This window comes from Rattus norvegicus, chromosome 4, assembly GCF_036323735.1.
Source record: "Rattus norvegicus strain BN/NHsdMcwi chromosome 4, GRCr8, whole genome shotgun sequence".
Lineage (NCBI taxonomy): Eukaryota > Metazoa > Chordata > Mammalia > Rodentia > Muridae > Rattus > Rattus norvegicus.
Window position 1 is genome coordinate 7,429,761 of NC_086022.1, and position 15,530 is coordinate 7,445,290.

At 45.6% G+C, this 15,530-nt stretch overlaps 1 long non-coding RNA gene across 1 annotated transcript; it reads right to left on the bottom strand.

The window, feature by feature from the left end:
- Positions 1-6,423: 6,423 nt before the first annotated feature.
- On the bottom strand, positions 6,424-9,877 carry LOC134486704 (uncharacterized). The gene is made up of 2 exons (XR_010066035.1): positions 9,225-9,877; positions 6,424-7,022 (listed from the first exon to the last, which is right to left on the bottom strand). It is a non-coding gene; the product is annotated as an uncharacterized LOC134486704 (long non-coding RNA).
- Between the last annotated feature and the right edge of the window lie 5,653 nt (positions 9,878-15,530).

Below are 15,530 nucleotides of genomic sequence, written 5' to 3' on the forward strand. Positions count from 1 at the left end.
TCTCTCCCATCTGACCACAACATACTCACACATTATGGCCCCAGCCCCAGGCAAAACACATGACTGGCAGCTCCTGGGGGACATCCTCCATCTACTCTGCATGGTCTGTTGGTAAGCAGGTGTCTGTGGCCCGTTTGTTCTGTGCACTGGAGGACAGAGCTGTGGGCGGCATGGTGGTCCACAGGTTTCTGTCTTCCTCCTTCCTCACTGCACTGTCGAGATTTGATTTGATTTGACTTGACTTGACTTGACTTGACTTGACTTGATTTTTATGAGTCGTAGGCATAAAACAGCTTTTGCCACCAAGCCAGGCATCAAACTAGGATGATGAACTGACACCTGCTTTGCCCCTAGATAAAATATGAACACCAATAAGGTGTTTCTTTGCCAGGGGGTCAATCTCCCATCCATATATACATCCTCCCATGCCTCCATTTACTTTTCCACGCACCATCTATTCGCCCCTCCTACTGACCTACTATATGACTATCCACTTATCTACTCATTCATCCTTCCATCTATCCATCCATCCACTCACCTAGGCTTTCTGGGAGTTCATAAATGACCTCTCAGTTTCTTGTCCTCTTAATTTCCGAGGCTTTGTAGAGTCTCACACATCAGTCTGCGGGCAGTGATAAAAGCTCAAAGAGGATGGATCTATCCAATCACACACCCACGTGCCTACTCACCTGTCCAGTCACTCACTTAGCCACCCACCCGTTTTTCTATCCACTTGACCATAGTCTCACTCCTATGCGCAATAACTATTACAGGCTTACTGTGGACAAAACTTCAACACTCTAAGAGAATTTAAACCATTCAGAAAGATAATATATCAAAAATAAGACAGGTGTTATAATATGAATAGTCATATGAAATGCTCTGAGGTACTAAACCAGGGTGCACTAGACAGTGATGATGAAGAAGGCCTCTGCAGTGGGGATGCTGCACCACTGAGACCTCTGCAGTGGGAATGCTGCAGGCAAGAAGACTAAGAGAGGAAGCTCTGATTTACCTGCTCTCTCACTTTGAAGGCCATAGACCTGGAGGCAAACTAGGTGCCACCAAAAGTATGCTCCTACTGAATGTGTCATTACTGGGAGGTGGCTGAGTCCATTGCCCATGTAGCAGTTAAAGAGCAGTCATGCACAATACGCACAGCCAGGCATTTCAGTGTGTGCACATTCTCTCTGAGATTTTGTCACTGCCTGCAGACCAATTTGTGAACCTCTACAAAACCTCAGAAATTGCGAGACATTAGCCCTCGACCCCACAGTAAGCCCAGCCTTACACCCAGGAACATAGCTTTGCCAGCTTACATAAGTGATGAATAATTTCCCTGGGTCAAGAAACTGGGATTTGAGTGCCATGCTTCTCACAATGGCTGTTTTGTGTTGTGCTAACCAATAATGTTGATCAGTGGATCTAACTCCTAGTCAGGGTACTGTACACATCCTTAAAAGCCGAGGAGACAGACACACTCTCTAAACTGCCCCTATCAGATTGAAGGTCCCACTCTGAGGCACCATCATGAACAAGAAAATGGGATGGCATGCCCAACCCCAGCTGGCTAGAGGAGTAGCTAAAAGTAATAACTAGCAGATCCATTAGTCTGGAAATGGCAAGGTGAAGAGATAAATCAGGTGCTAATCACCAAAAGGCAGAGAAGCGGTGCCTTCCCAGGATACAGTCCTCCTTGGCCAAGTGGCTTCCTAGTGGGCCACTCAATCATACCTTCGGGTATCGGTCCCCCACATGCTATTATCTTCATTACAGAGAGAGGACTTGGAGCTCCTTGAAATATAGATGAGTGTGGCCTGTGTAATTAGTAAATGCAAGAACAGTTCAACCATTTTCTCAAAACTGTTAATACTCAGAGGAAGAAAGTGCTGCTAGTTCTTATTAATTCTGACCTTCATTCCTCAATTAAAGCCAAGTGCCTGGGCTAGGAGGCATGGCCAACTCCAAGTAGCCTATGGAAGTCACTGTTCCTAAACATCTCACCTGGTGGCTGAATGGTCTTTATTTAAAATATGAACTTTTATTAATGAAAAGAAAAAAGAAAAAATTAAAAGTGGCAGATAGCATTTATGGGGGGCCTACTAAGCACAAGGTGCCATCTAAGTGCTTTGCATATTGTTTCATTTCATCCTCAGCCACACAGGAGCTGCAGGAGCTGGGTGACATGGTCCATATTGTGTATATAAGAAGCCTAGAACTTCTAGAATTGACCAGCTTACCCAAAACATGCAGCAGAAGCTAGATTCCATAGAGCTGTTAGACTCAGTTTCATTTTACCACTGTGCCCAGGGGAACTGTGCCCTGGAGAACAGCCATGGCCCAGTGACACTTTAGCAGACACCCCTTGAAACACAGGGGTGTGTGAATTAAGTGCTTGTCAGATGAGCTTCTCTTCAGAAAGCATAGATCCTTCATTGTGTGCATTAGCACTCTGAGTCTGCTGGGTAGGTGTTCCATTTGACTCAGCTGTGCTGGGTGAAAGATTAGTGTGTTCCCTCCGAAGCATGTGGAAGAAAGGAACAGAGATGGTTGTGTCTGCAGCCTCACTCAGCCCTCACCATCCCTGTTGTAGAGGCCTTCACTCAGGGAAAACCTCAGACTGGTCTGGTATGGGGACCCATAATTGGCCAGACCTCATTGCTGAGTACCTATCCCAGGGAATTGGAAACAGGATGCTGTGAAGGCCTGAACCTGTTGCAAGTGAGGTGACAAAGTTAATTAACCCTCTGCCTCCACTTCCATATCTGGGAAGCATGAGCATCCATACTTGATAGGGGTGAAGGTGAGGATGGTATAGAACTGTTGATTCACAGACTAATTTCCAATGAGCTGTCAGGACCACCAGGTCACTTTATGCTGCTCCAGCTTTCCTTCCAGAAGCCTCTTCCTTCTGTGTTTATTTTTTGGTTCAGAGCCATTTAAGGCCACACAAAGGAAGAATCAGACTCCCTGCTATGCTATGGACAGCTTTGGGGTGGTTGTGATGCCCATACACAACACCTCCATAGAAGAATGATGTGTAGAAGAACAGGTGCTTGCTTACCATCCTCTTGCTCCCACATCTATAGTTCTCCAAACCTACCAGTCCTGAATCAGAAAATCCAGGAGGCCTCACAGGACTCTGGCCCACCTCAGTGCTCAGATCAACTGGTTTTCACCAAAGACAAAACTGTTGGTACCCTCAGAACCCCACTGGCCTAGGTCAGTAGAACATTTAAAGCCAATCTTAATCTTTCTCTCCTGGATGGATCAGAAGGAAGTCAAGACAAGATAGCAAAGTAGTTGTGGAACTTAGAGGTCACATGCTTCAGGGTAGTGGAGAGAATTAGCATCCAGAAAAGTAAGGTCCTCACCCATTCCCATGACTGCCTGTCCCCAGAGTTCTGTGACTGGCAGATGTATGCAGTCTCAATAGCTGGATGCCCTGGTGATGGGATCTGGTGTAGGGATGATGCCAAGTCAAGGTGTAACCATGAGGCAACTGTGGTTCCTGCAGGTGATTTTCAACAACTCCACATCCCAGTTCCATGAGGAATGAATGATCATTCATAAGAGGACAGGTCTCATGGATACTTGCTGAGGGCAAAGCACTCACATCCAGTTTGGATCTACAGGACCCTTCAAGAAGAGGGTGAATGGGTTGATTCTTCCAGGATAACAGCATTCAAAGGCCCTGCAAAGGGGAAGACAGCATAGTCACCCTAAACTCCCTGTTAGTAGCTCTCCTTTCACTTCTACTCGATGCTCTCAGTCCTCTGTCATAAATTACAACAAAACAACTGACTGACCACTTTCTAGAAATAGTAAGGGATATTCTACCCTGATGCAGGGGTATGACTTGTGGTCCCCACACCAGGACTCTGTGCCCACCTTTGCCTTTGCTGAGATTGTGGTTAGCAGTCTCAGCATGAGCTCTCTGAGCCCTGGCTTTCTCCATACCACCTGGGTTCCTGGGGAGGAGCCTCTTTGTCTAAATTCCAGCTCTTCCTACTGTCTTCAGCTCTGCCCCAGCACTTGCAGCAAGGATAGGAGCCCAAAAGAACATAGAAGGTTTTCCAAGGGATAATTTCAAAAAGATCTGCAATGTTCAACTCAGCCCAGGTCAGCTTCACCTGATACTCTTGCACTGTCCCAATGCTCAAAGAAAAGTATAAAGCAATGTACCTAGATGTTACCTACTCAGAAGTCATCCCAAACTCAGGCAGAAGAGTTCTCCTGTCCTTTGCTAGAGGCCTAGAAACACTGGAACTGCCCAGCTTGTTGTACCCTGACATCTGAAGACTGTGACCCTGGGGGCCACACCCAGCTTGCTGGGGGTTGGGGGGAGCTCTGGCTTTTTACACTGCAGAGGCCTCTTGGCTTCACTTCCCACTCGAGCAAAGGAAAGGAACCCATTGCATAGTAAACCACAAGAACAGGGCACAGATCATTGTACCTGAAGGCAAGGGACCTTGAGCTATGTGGTGGAGAGCTGTGCTTGGCCTCCGGCTCATCCATTATTCACAACAGCAACCATAATACCATTTACTGACTTTTCATCTCCAAACCACAGTACAGATACTGACTGTTAAACCTCAACTTGAGTTTCCCATTTTTTCATCAAGTTTGCTCCACCTCCACTAAGTCTTCTACTGTGTGCACCTGAGCTGTGTACACACAGGAATCCTACAGGAGACTAAGTCCAGTCTAAACTGGCTACTAAGTGATGGACCCAAAATGCATGAAGAAGCTTTGCTCTATATTTTCTCTTTATTTTCCTGGCAAGAAGCACAGTTTGTTTATATAACTGAAAAGCAAGCTTCATTCTCTCTACCTTAAAAGCAAAAACATACACCTGTCAATAACCAGTCTATGAAGACAATATTCAGAACGAAGAATCCAAAAGTACAAGATACACAAGCAACTTCACATAAATTTAATTCTCCCACAGCCTACTGTCTTTCCTTCCAAATACACCCTATGAATGGCCACCCTCTCACACCTAGCTAACTCAAGTCCACACATCCTACTGGGGTAGCCTTGTCTCAGGCTTGTAACCATTCACCCAGATTTGCCTTTCCAACTTTCCAACTTTCCAACTTGAAATAGAAGCACAGACATGCAGTGCTTCAGGTCAAGAGGAAGACAGGCTATAATGCAGGGGAACAGGATGAAAATGGGAAGGTGGAAAGGTTGGGATGCAGGTGAGATGGATGTGAAGGTTGGATGCAGAAGGGATGGGGGCATGGAATGCAGGGGAGGTGATAGGGAAGGTGGGATAGGAAGGGTGGGGCATGGGTGAGATGGAGGAAAGGGTAGAATGCGAGTGGAACGGAAGAGTAGATTGCAGGTAGAACGGATGGACAAGTTGGAAGGAGGGGAGGGGATGCAGGTGGGGTTGTGGAAAACATAAGATGCAGGTAGACAATCGAAGACCTTGAGAGCCAGTGGTAGGCAGGGCCTAGGACAGTTAATGGCTTAGAAAGTGAGCCAAGGGAAGGCCATCTGTCTTCTCTCCTAGTCTTACCCTGAGGGGATGGCACAGCTGAGAAAGTGAGAGGGTGCTGGGTTCTTCAACTGTCCAGCCCAAGGGAAATTGTCAGTGGCTACTTGTGGCCTGGTCAGTGCAAACTCAGCACTGGAAACTGCTCTTGGCAGATGGCATCTTGACAAAAGGTGCTTTGAAAAGCTTACAAATATTCATCATGCCTCCATACTGCTTTAGTTGGGATTGGACCCTACCAGCACCAAGCAAAGGTAAGGACTTTGCTGGGGTTTAACTGTTCAGCCAGTTGGTGGCAGCTTCACGAATTCCTCTTGTTCCTTGGAACGGGGTTTCAGATCACCTACTTCAGGCCCCCTACCCTGGTTGGAAGGCAGAAGTTTAGTCACTTGTCCCTCCACTGGGCCCCCAAACATGGATTACCTCTTGCTACCTTCCCTAAAGGGCACTTAGATAGAGCTCCCTGGCTGGCTAGGCACTGGTCTTCTTCCTGGAGGTTAAGCATTACCTGTGAGCACCAATGGCTATTGCTAACCTGCTCTTGCGTTCCTCTCCTCCGGTCCTGGTTTCTGATGTGTCTTCCCAGACTGGTGACCTGCACTTGCTGCCTCTTTCCTACTCCCTCTCACCTCCCAGCCCTCCTAGTATTCACCTTTGTCTCCCAGACAGCTTCACATCTTTCTCTCTCCTAGACTTTATAGATATATAAAATCGTGTGTGTGTGTGTGTGTGTGTGTGTGTGTGCATATATGTATGTGCTTGTACTGATGACATAGACATAGAAACTAAACTAGCTAAACATCTAATCACCTGTGATGACCCTGCTTCCTGATAAGGCCATATTCATAGGCAGAGACCTAAGGTTGAGACATATTTTGGGTGGACACAAGTCCTAGCAGGAACTAAAGAGAACTCCAGTGTTCCCAAAGCAATATATTCTGGGACCCATCACAAGGGTCAGAGGCAAAACGTCTCATCCAGGTGTCTATCCCTAGTAATAAGGGGAGAGTTTAGTCTGCTAAGCCCTACAATAAAATACAGGAGCCAGGCTCTGGTGGAAGAGAGAGGATGAGGATGAAGATGACATGGGATTGGCTGAGATTGGTAATTCTTCCTGGTAGGAAAGGAAACTGCCAGGCCTTACCATATATCGGAAATAAAAGCTACCGTGTGCCCAATAAGAAGTAAACGGTCACCCAACACCCTGGCAGCAGATGCTGCTATAGATACAGAGTCGATTGTTCTTTGCAAAGTCCATGCAGAAATGAGGACTGCAGGGAAGGCAGGCGGAGCTGTGTGTTCACTGTAGGAGAGGTTGTGGCTTATCATTGTCAGAGACTGTAGAAAACAGCACACCTTAAAGGGACTGCGCTAGGACCAGTGGGGATTCCGTGTCACTCTTCCATGTCAGTGAATATTCTTCATGACCAGCTCCTCAGATGTGATAACTGCACAAGAGAAGTCCCTTCTCGTTCTGTCCTTGCTGTGTCCAGCCCTGCCATGTCAACATGTGGCCATCCTTGTGGAAATGAGAGAAGTCTGATTAGAAACGTGTTCCTCCTTCAATGTCATTGAAAAATCACTAAACAGATGTTCCTAATAGCTTTGAAAGAACACAAGTTGGGCTCCAGACACTCCCATCCTGAAAACTAGCAGGAAAGCCTATTCTTGAACTTCTGAAGTGTCTACTTAAATGGATGCCAAAGACATTATGGCAGATTATCCCTAACCAGTCCAGAATGTCTAATTCACTATGGCACTTGGCTTCCTGCCCAAGGGAGGACTCAAGAAAGGGAGGCCTGATGCCCCCTGCACAGATAAGGACACACACACACACACACACACACACACACACACACACACACCCCTCTAGTTGGCCAAGTCTACTAATCTCCTCATTTAGTCACCTGTGGCACAAACCAAAACTGAAGAAGCAGTTCCATTTCATTCGTAGTTTGTTTCTGGGCCTGGTAAGTATGTGCCCTGTATCTGCAGGGATACAGCATTATCGCCAAAGAACTGGCTGATCTTCTCCTTGATGAACAGTTCAGGTGTCTCTGTTATGATTCAAACATTATCAAAAATATTGTTTAATGTAAAATTAGAGACACCTCTACCTTCAGATTTGTTTAAAGAGTCGTTTCTTTTACACAGCAGCCTGATGGTGTGGAGTTTGGATGGTACTTTGATGCCTTCAAGTCTGAGAATCTCAGATCATGACAAACGCAGTGGGGATGGAGGTGTTCTAAGGTAGAGCAGGCATGAAGCATTGCCTCTAGAGTCAGGGCGGAGCTCTGTGATGATGGGGGTGGGGTGGGGCAAGAGACCCTTGGAAAAGGCCACAGGAAAGAGTAACCACACACTGCGTGCAGCACGGCCCTCCATAAGCAGTCTGAGTTACACCTAACTGAGGCTGTGATTGCTGCTGACAACACCCTATTGCAGCACCCTGGGTTGAGATCACCCTGGGACAGTTCCCTGGGTTGTACACCTGTAGGGAGAGCAACCTGTTCACATGAAGAGACTGGGACTTATCTGTGAGCAATTTCCTGCTGACAGCTCCTCTTCCTTAGGCTGTGGGAGACATTGGTTGGGGTCCCTATGAAACTGAAACCAGTACAAGGCTGCTTTTCCACCAGGGTGTATAATGAATGAGTCTTGTCCTGGAATCAGTGGATTTGATATTAAGTATACAGAACTTCCACAGATGTCACTTAATCCAGATGGTTTTTAATGATGATAATGCATACATGATGGATACTGGTATTCAGATCATTCTTTTTGTAGTTTAGTAGCTTAGCTCATGGAATGGTACCACCCACAGTGGGCAGGTCTTTGCACTTCAATTAACCTAATCAAAACCCCTCTGTGAATATCCAGAGGCCCATCTCCCAGGTGATTCTAGAGTTGTCAAGTTGAGATAAAAAACTACACTCACTGAACCTGCTGTTTCAGCCACACTGGAAGGCCAGCAAGCTGGGTCTGCTTCTCTGGCCTTTTATGTAAGTGTTGAGACTCAAAACTCAAGTATTTATGCTTTCACAGCAAGCACTTTACCTGCCAAGCCCTCTCTTCAGGCCCCCCATGGGTTTGGGGTTTTTTGTTTGTTTGGTCGGTTGATTTCCTTTGTTTTGCAGTACTCCAGCAGATCTGAGCAAGACACATGGTGTGCGTTGGGAATCACGGAGATGGCGGGTTGGGGGTGAGGGTGCTGTAGCAAATAAGAAAGACCCTGCAGGAGGGGTCTGAAGGCACCAGGTTGAACTTTGCTCACAAAGTGGTAGACAGAAGCTGCACAGAACTATGCTGTGCTTTATTATTTCAGAGGACAGGTGCTGTGACTTCCACTCACATCAGATGACAATACATTCCTCTTCCTGTTAAGAAACCCATCCAAGCAGCCAGATCATAACTGAAGAATCACATGCTGAGCTTGGGACTGGGATGAGGGCCCATAACTTCTGTCCATAACAGGGACCTAATGGGGAGAGACATCTGCCACTGGTCTTTGGTCTCTTTAGCAGAACTTGAATTTATCCATTTTCACATTTTTTTAAATACACATGTAGATTTCATGGCTTAGATAACTGAGAACCTTTTAGCGTCCAATTTTCAACCTCATTAGCTGGATGTCTAATTGGCAAAATTGTTGACAATTTTCTAAGTTACACTTACTGTGTGCTCATTATTTGTTTAAAAGATGGAAAAATCAGCGACTCACTATGGGTCAAGGGCTGAGTGGAACCGACTGTTAAGTGCTCGCCCAAAGTGGGGCTTCGCAGTCACCCTCTCCAGAGCTTGGGGAACCTGTGGGAGAAGAGCAGGAAACCTGGATGGGGATGATGTGCTGTGAAACATTCTGGAAATAACATGGTTTCTGTGACTATGGACACAAAGCACCTGTGGCTACCTGCATAAAACCTGCACACTCGGAGAGAGGCAGGGCCACACAGGTGGGTTACAAGGAAGAGGAGTCAGGTGGAGTGGAAGTGGATGAGAGAGGGCAACAGGGGGCAACACAATCAAAACAAGGTATGTATGAGTATGAAGATGCCAAGAGTAAGAAATAATGGAAGAATGCAGAAGATCTGAAATTCTACCAGACAGTGAAGAAAACACTTTAGATTACAGAAAGTTAAGTATGGGCGATTCTAATAATTGTCCTCTCCTCAGTCTCCCTCCTTTCTTCTTCTTCATAATTTTCTCTGTGTCCTCAAAGAAAATGGCAGCCTCTTTACTCAAACTTTCCTCTGTGGGCTTAATATCAAATTCACCAATTCTAGGGCAAGACTCATCATACACCCTGGTGGAAAAGCAGCCTTGTATTGGTTTCAGTTTCATAGGGACCCCAACCAGGGCCTACCACATCCTACGGAAGAAGAACTGTCAGCAGGGAATTGAATTGCCCACACTTAAGTCCCAGTTTCTATGTGTGAGCAGGTTGCTCTCCCTACAACTGTGTAACCCAGGGCACTGTCACGGAGTGAGCTCCAGAGTGCTGTCCCAGGGCAATCTCACTGACAGTTCAGCAATAAACACAGCTCCAGTTAGGTATAACCCAGACTGCTTATAGTGGACTGTGCTGCATGCAGTGTGACTGTTCTTGCATGTGGCCTTTTCCAAGGGTCCCTTGCCCCACCCCCATCATCACGGAGCTCTGGACTCTAGAGGCAATGCTCCAAGCCTGCTCTACCTTAGAACACCACCCTCCCTCACCACCATGATTGCATGATTACAAGATTTACACACCCATCTGCCTGTTGGCAGGCAGCTGTTATTTGCCATCTTGTGCATACGGCTCCTGTGATTTACTAGCATGGGTGTCTGTACAGTTTTTCTTCCTCCTCAGTGAGGTTGCAGGATATGCAGTGAGCAAATGTTTGAACGTTTACAGCACCACCACATGCCTTCCAGAGAGTCTCCACAACAGAATCACATGTGTTCCAGTTATTTCTAGGCAGGCTAACCCGAGAGAGTCCTCACATAGCTACCAGGAGATGCCTGAGTTTACAGATGGGCTGTGCCTTGCTGTCTAGCACCCTGAGAGAGGCTGCTATACCAAAAGAGCATCTTGTATGCTGGCCCGCTGTCTTCCTGGGAACGCGGGAGGAACTGTGTTGAACAAGTCAAACTTAAAGCTTAGCAGTGTGTCAGGAGCTGTCACCCTCCTTTACTTCTTGCTCATTTCTATCTTTCTGTTTCTAGGACTGACTCTAACAGTGGATTTTCTACAAAGAATCTTAGAAGTCCATGAACGTAGGAGTCAGCGTGCATCTCACACCCAGGGCTCAGGTGCATGAGAGATACATTCCATTTATTTGTTTGCTGGTTTCTGTGCTTCCTTCAATTTTAGGTCCCCACTCTTTCAAGGTGGATGAAACTCAATTTCAGTCAGCCTGACCTTCCCTTGAACCTCAGGTGACATATTACGGGTAGTGATTGACTGGATATGGGGAGTAGAGTCACTGACACTCACAGCCTTCTCTCATAGAGACATCTGCTTCTGCTTCTCCTCTGACTGACCCTGAGCATGTGAAAATCATGGTTTAGGGGCTGGCTGCTTCCATACAGGCTTTCATGAATCCTGCCTCTCCAGCGCTTTACAGACACACAGGAAGCCCATCCAGGTTATAGGTTCTCAGTACCTAAGTCACTCATCCTAGTGACGAAGGATCTAAGTTATTCTTAGATCCCAAACACCTGCTCCCACAGATATGCCAGGTTCTGTCCATGACAGGGATGTGGAACAGGGGAGACAGCACTCACACAATTCCTCCCCAGCGATCCAACTCTTCCTGACTTCCTCCCACTCCCAACCCTTGTCTAGTTTCATCTTTGAGGACTATATATCAAAAACTCGAAATTCTGGAAAATTTTCACACATGTGCATGCATGAATGCAGACAAACAGACACACACACACACACACACACACACACACTTGCTCACATGTAGTACAACATCAGCAAAAGATATCACAGATGCATATTGGCTGTTTGCCTGCAAAGCTTTCACACACATTAACATGTATGCTCAACATGGCAGCACAGAGTGATCTTTAGCAGACATGCTGCCTGCTGTGCTTTTGTGGGTTGCATGGCTGAGAAAACAAACTGTTGGAGTGATAACAATTTCCTTTGACATAGAAAGGAGACAGGAACAACCTTGGGCTCCACATTTTCCCACTCATGTGATCTGAGGAGGGAAGGATTCCCCACAGATCACGAACTCAGAAAACCACTTCCTTGGGGAGGACCCACAATGACTTCAATGGAAGGTGGACATTGATTTTAATTAGTTGGTTATTTGATCTTGAGACATCAGTGATCAAGGATCTCAAAGAGGAATTAACTGCTTAAGTCTGAGGCTCCTCAGAACCTGGCAGTGTGATCTCATTAGCATGATACTTCCAGCCAAGTATACATACAGGATAAGTGTCATGGGTGGTAGAGTGCAGCCCATAGCCCAGGTGTGAAGGGCTATGACACCATGGAGCCTGAGGGGAAAGGAAATCTCAGTGAAATACCCACTCAAATGACTGCTGGTCCTAAATGTGGTAGTTCACAGATTTGCTTCTTGGTTCTAGTGTTCTGTCAGTTACATGAGTAAACATGGTGGACTTGTTGGTTCATGGAATTTTTAGCCAGCTTCTGTCAAGAAACATGACTCTTCATCCTGAACGAAGTAATACAGGACCCAAAAGACAGATACTGCAAATTTTCTCTTATATTTGGATATTAGCTTCTAAGCTTTTGATATGTGTGAGACAATAAGAATAACCAGAGAGGTTAGTTACCTAGACAGGGGTGGGCAGGGAGAGGGTTTCCATAAAAGGAGTAAAATAGAAAACATTGATATGGAAAGAAAAAGGGGAAATGATAATAGAAAGATTGAATGGGGAGGAGAATCAGAAAGAACATGGTAAAGGGGGAAAATGGAGGGAAAACCAATGGGCTTTAAAAATGTATGGAAACAATACTGCAGAAGTTTCCTAAAATATATACATATTTGAAAGAAATTTATATTGAGTCACCCTGTAAGTGGGGAATGTCCCAACTAGATATCTTATGCCACCATATAAAACCTCTAGTGTCAGCAATAGGTTACATCCTGAATCACTGGCCAAAGTGGGTCCCATAGACATTCCCTAAACATCACAGGCTATTGGTTGCTTTCCACTATCTGAAGATAAGTTCCTATAGCAAGACTGACTTATGTCAATGTTATCAAACGCAGAGAAGTGAAGCTGGTGCCTCACCCCTACTAACTAGCATTCATGATTCAAGCAGGTGCTCAGAGGGGAAAGGAATCAGTAATAGCACTCAGCTGTAAACCCTCAAAGCTACATAACTGTCTGCAAGATCTACAGAGACAACAGTGGCGCAAATGCTCTGGGAGTGACCAACCATTTTTGAAATTTTTATTTAAGACTTAAGGTCTACTCCGAAGATGGAACCCATACCTGATACTGCTAAGGTGCTGTGAGGCTGAGACTACGTGAGTCACAGGCCTAACATCACTATCACCTACTACAGATATTCTGCTGAAGAAATATAGCAGTCGGACGACCCCTAACAACATTCTACTATATCCTCAAATCAGTGACTCACCCAAACATCCTCAGAGAATGTGCTCTTTGCAGTAGATGGGAATTAACAGAGTGGCCCAAAACTGCACAATGTATAGTGTGAGAGGATTTGGAGTACTCAATACTAACTGTGAAGTCTTTATTACAGCTAGCCACTTGAGGGCCAGGGATCTATGTGAAAAAGTAGGCAGAGAGGGTATAAGAGGTAATGGATGAGTTTAAAGAAACAGCATCTTCCAGCACAACAGAAGAGATAGATCCACGTAGGAACTCACAGAGCTGTGAGAGCATGCACAAGAGCTGTAGAGGGGAGCCAGACAGTCTCCCCACACCGAGAGGTGAACAAACTTCCACTCCTTGCCAAGAAGCTATTTGCAATTGATACCTACTGGTATCACATGGTGTACTGCTGGTTATAGCAGCCACACTGGAGGGTGAGCCCCATGCCCAGGAGTAATTGCTTAACATAGAATGGATCCCGTGGGTTTATTTGGGGGTGTGTGTTCCTGTTTTATTGTGTTTTTTGTCTTATCCTTTTGTTTGTTTTCATTTTTGAGGCTTCTTGGAGGAGAGAGAGAGAGAGAGAGAGAGAGAGAGAGAGAGAGAGAGAAGAGAGATAGCATAAAGTTCATTGGTTAGGGAGATGGGGAAGATGGCTAGGTAGCAGAAGGGAAAACATAATCAAAACATATACGAAAAATACATTTTGAATAAAAAGAGAGAAAAACCAACTAGCTGAACTCATCTACCATCAAAATTAATTCCTTAATAAAATATTTTAGTGAGAAAGAAAAGAGACACATGATTTACCCATCCTGTCATTTGGGTTCAACAGTGTTATTATTCTGATTATTTGCATTTTTATTTGGACAAAGAAAACATTAGTTAAGCACCTTTTAATTTATAGCTGGGAATGAGTATTCAACATGTATGGCTCAGTAGACCTTGAGTATCTTCTCCAATAACCACTGTGTAGCAGCTCGTCATCAAAGAGACAAATGGGCAATACAGAAAATCCTTCCAACAGACAGGCTTCGCCTCAAGCATGGATTTAAAGAAGATTGAAGTGGTAGACTGTCAGCTCCAAAGAAGTAAGGCAACTGGCCAATTTTAGTTCACAAATTGCCCCTAATTGTCACCACCAGGGAGTTGTTAATGTGCCCTTCATCCTTTGAAGAATGTAATGGGGAGAGAAGAGGCAAGAAGCAGAAAGTCAAACAAGGAAGTCCGAATGTTTTGCATTCCCCAACACCCGCTACCTCTGCAGTGGACAAATCCTTTGATTGTCTTGGAACAATTATGGAGAACTCAGCCACCAGCCCAAGCCCTGCTAAGAGGCTACAGTGGCCACACATTCCTCTGTTCCTCCCTTTACAATTCAAAAGTTCCATCGGACGTCAAAAGGACTGTGCTGCAGATATCTAGGAGGACCAAAAGGATCGAGACTTTAGTTTTTCACTATTATCTAGCTGAGATATTGAACTGCTGTCGGCGTTTCCTTTGTCATGGAATGAGGTAGGTGACATACTTGCCTCTCAAAGAAGGCAAGGTGTCCTAAACAGCTGGCTTAGTGACAAGCCCAAGGGAGACTATAAGCAAATCCAAGTTTCTCTACCATCCTGCATGGTCTGTTGTTGGTATCTGTCTTAATTCTCTCTGATGTGCCCCAGGGATTCCCCTTGAGTCAACCAGGGCCACCCTGTCCCAGGGAATCTTGCTCTCTGGATTATCTGAACAGATAAGGCACACATTGCCTACTGTCTGCTTGTTGGACATAAAGTGCTGTGGGTGTTTCAACTTGCCAGAGTCTAATCTCTGTTATCAGTGAGGAACATGATACATGCCTAGTGTTGTCACAGAGAAGAAAGACTAAGACATTTCACACAGCATACAAGTGAGAAGTAGGGCCACAAGCCAGGACTCCTTATGATACCACAACTATGTCTCAACTCCACTGGATGCTTGTCCTGGGTTACAGGCCACTTTAGAATTGGATGAAAAGGTTGGTTCTAACTGCAATCTGCCTCAGAACCTCAAATAGAAAAATGATTTAAACATAGATATCTTTAAATTCCATGTGTGCTTTGTGTGTGCACATGTAAGCCTAGCAACACCGGGCCCAATTATCATCTTCTATGGTTTTCTGGGAACTGAGCAGTTAAATACTAGGTGGGTGAACATTTATTTGGTCCAAGAATAACTGGTGCTGACCTTGAGAAGAGACGGTATATATAGTGAGCAAACCACCACCAAGGAAGGCTTTCTTGGGAAGATGGCCAGGGAACTTGTGTGCAGGTACACTCCCTACCAGATGGGTATGTTATTCCAGTGCCTGGACCACGTGTGCCTCAAGAACCCTTCAGTTTAATCGTGAAGACCTCAAGCCTGGAAGAACCAAGTACCTCATCCTTGGCCAACTGTCCCTGACCAGTCTCTGTTG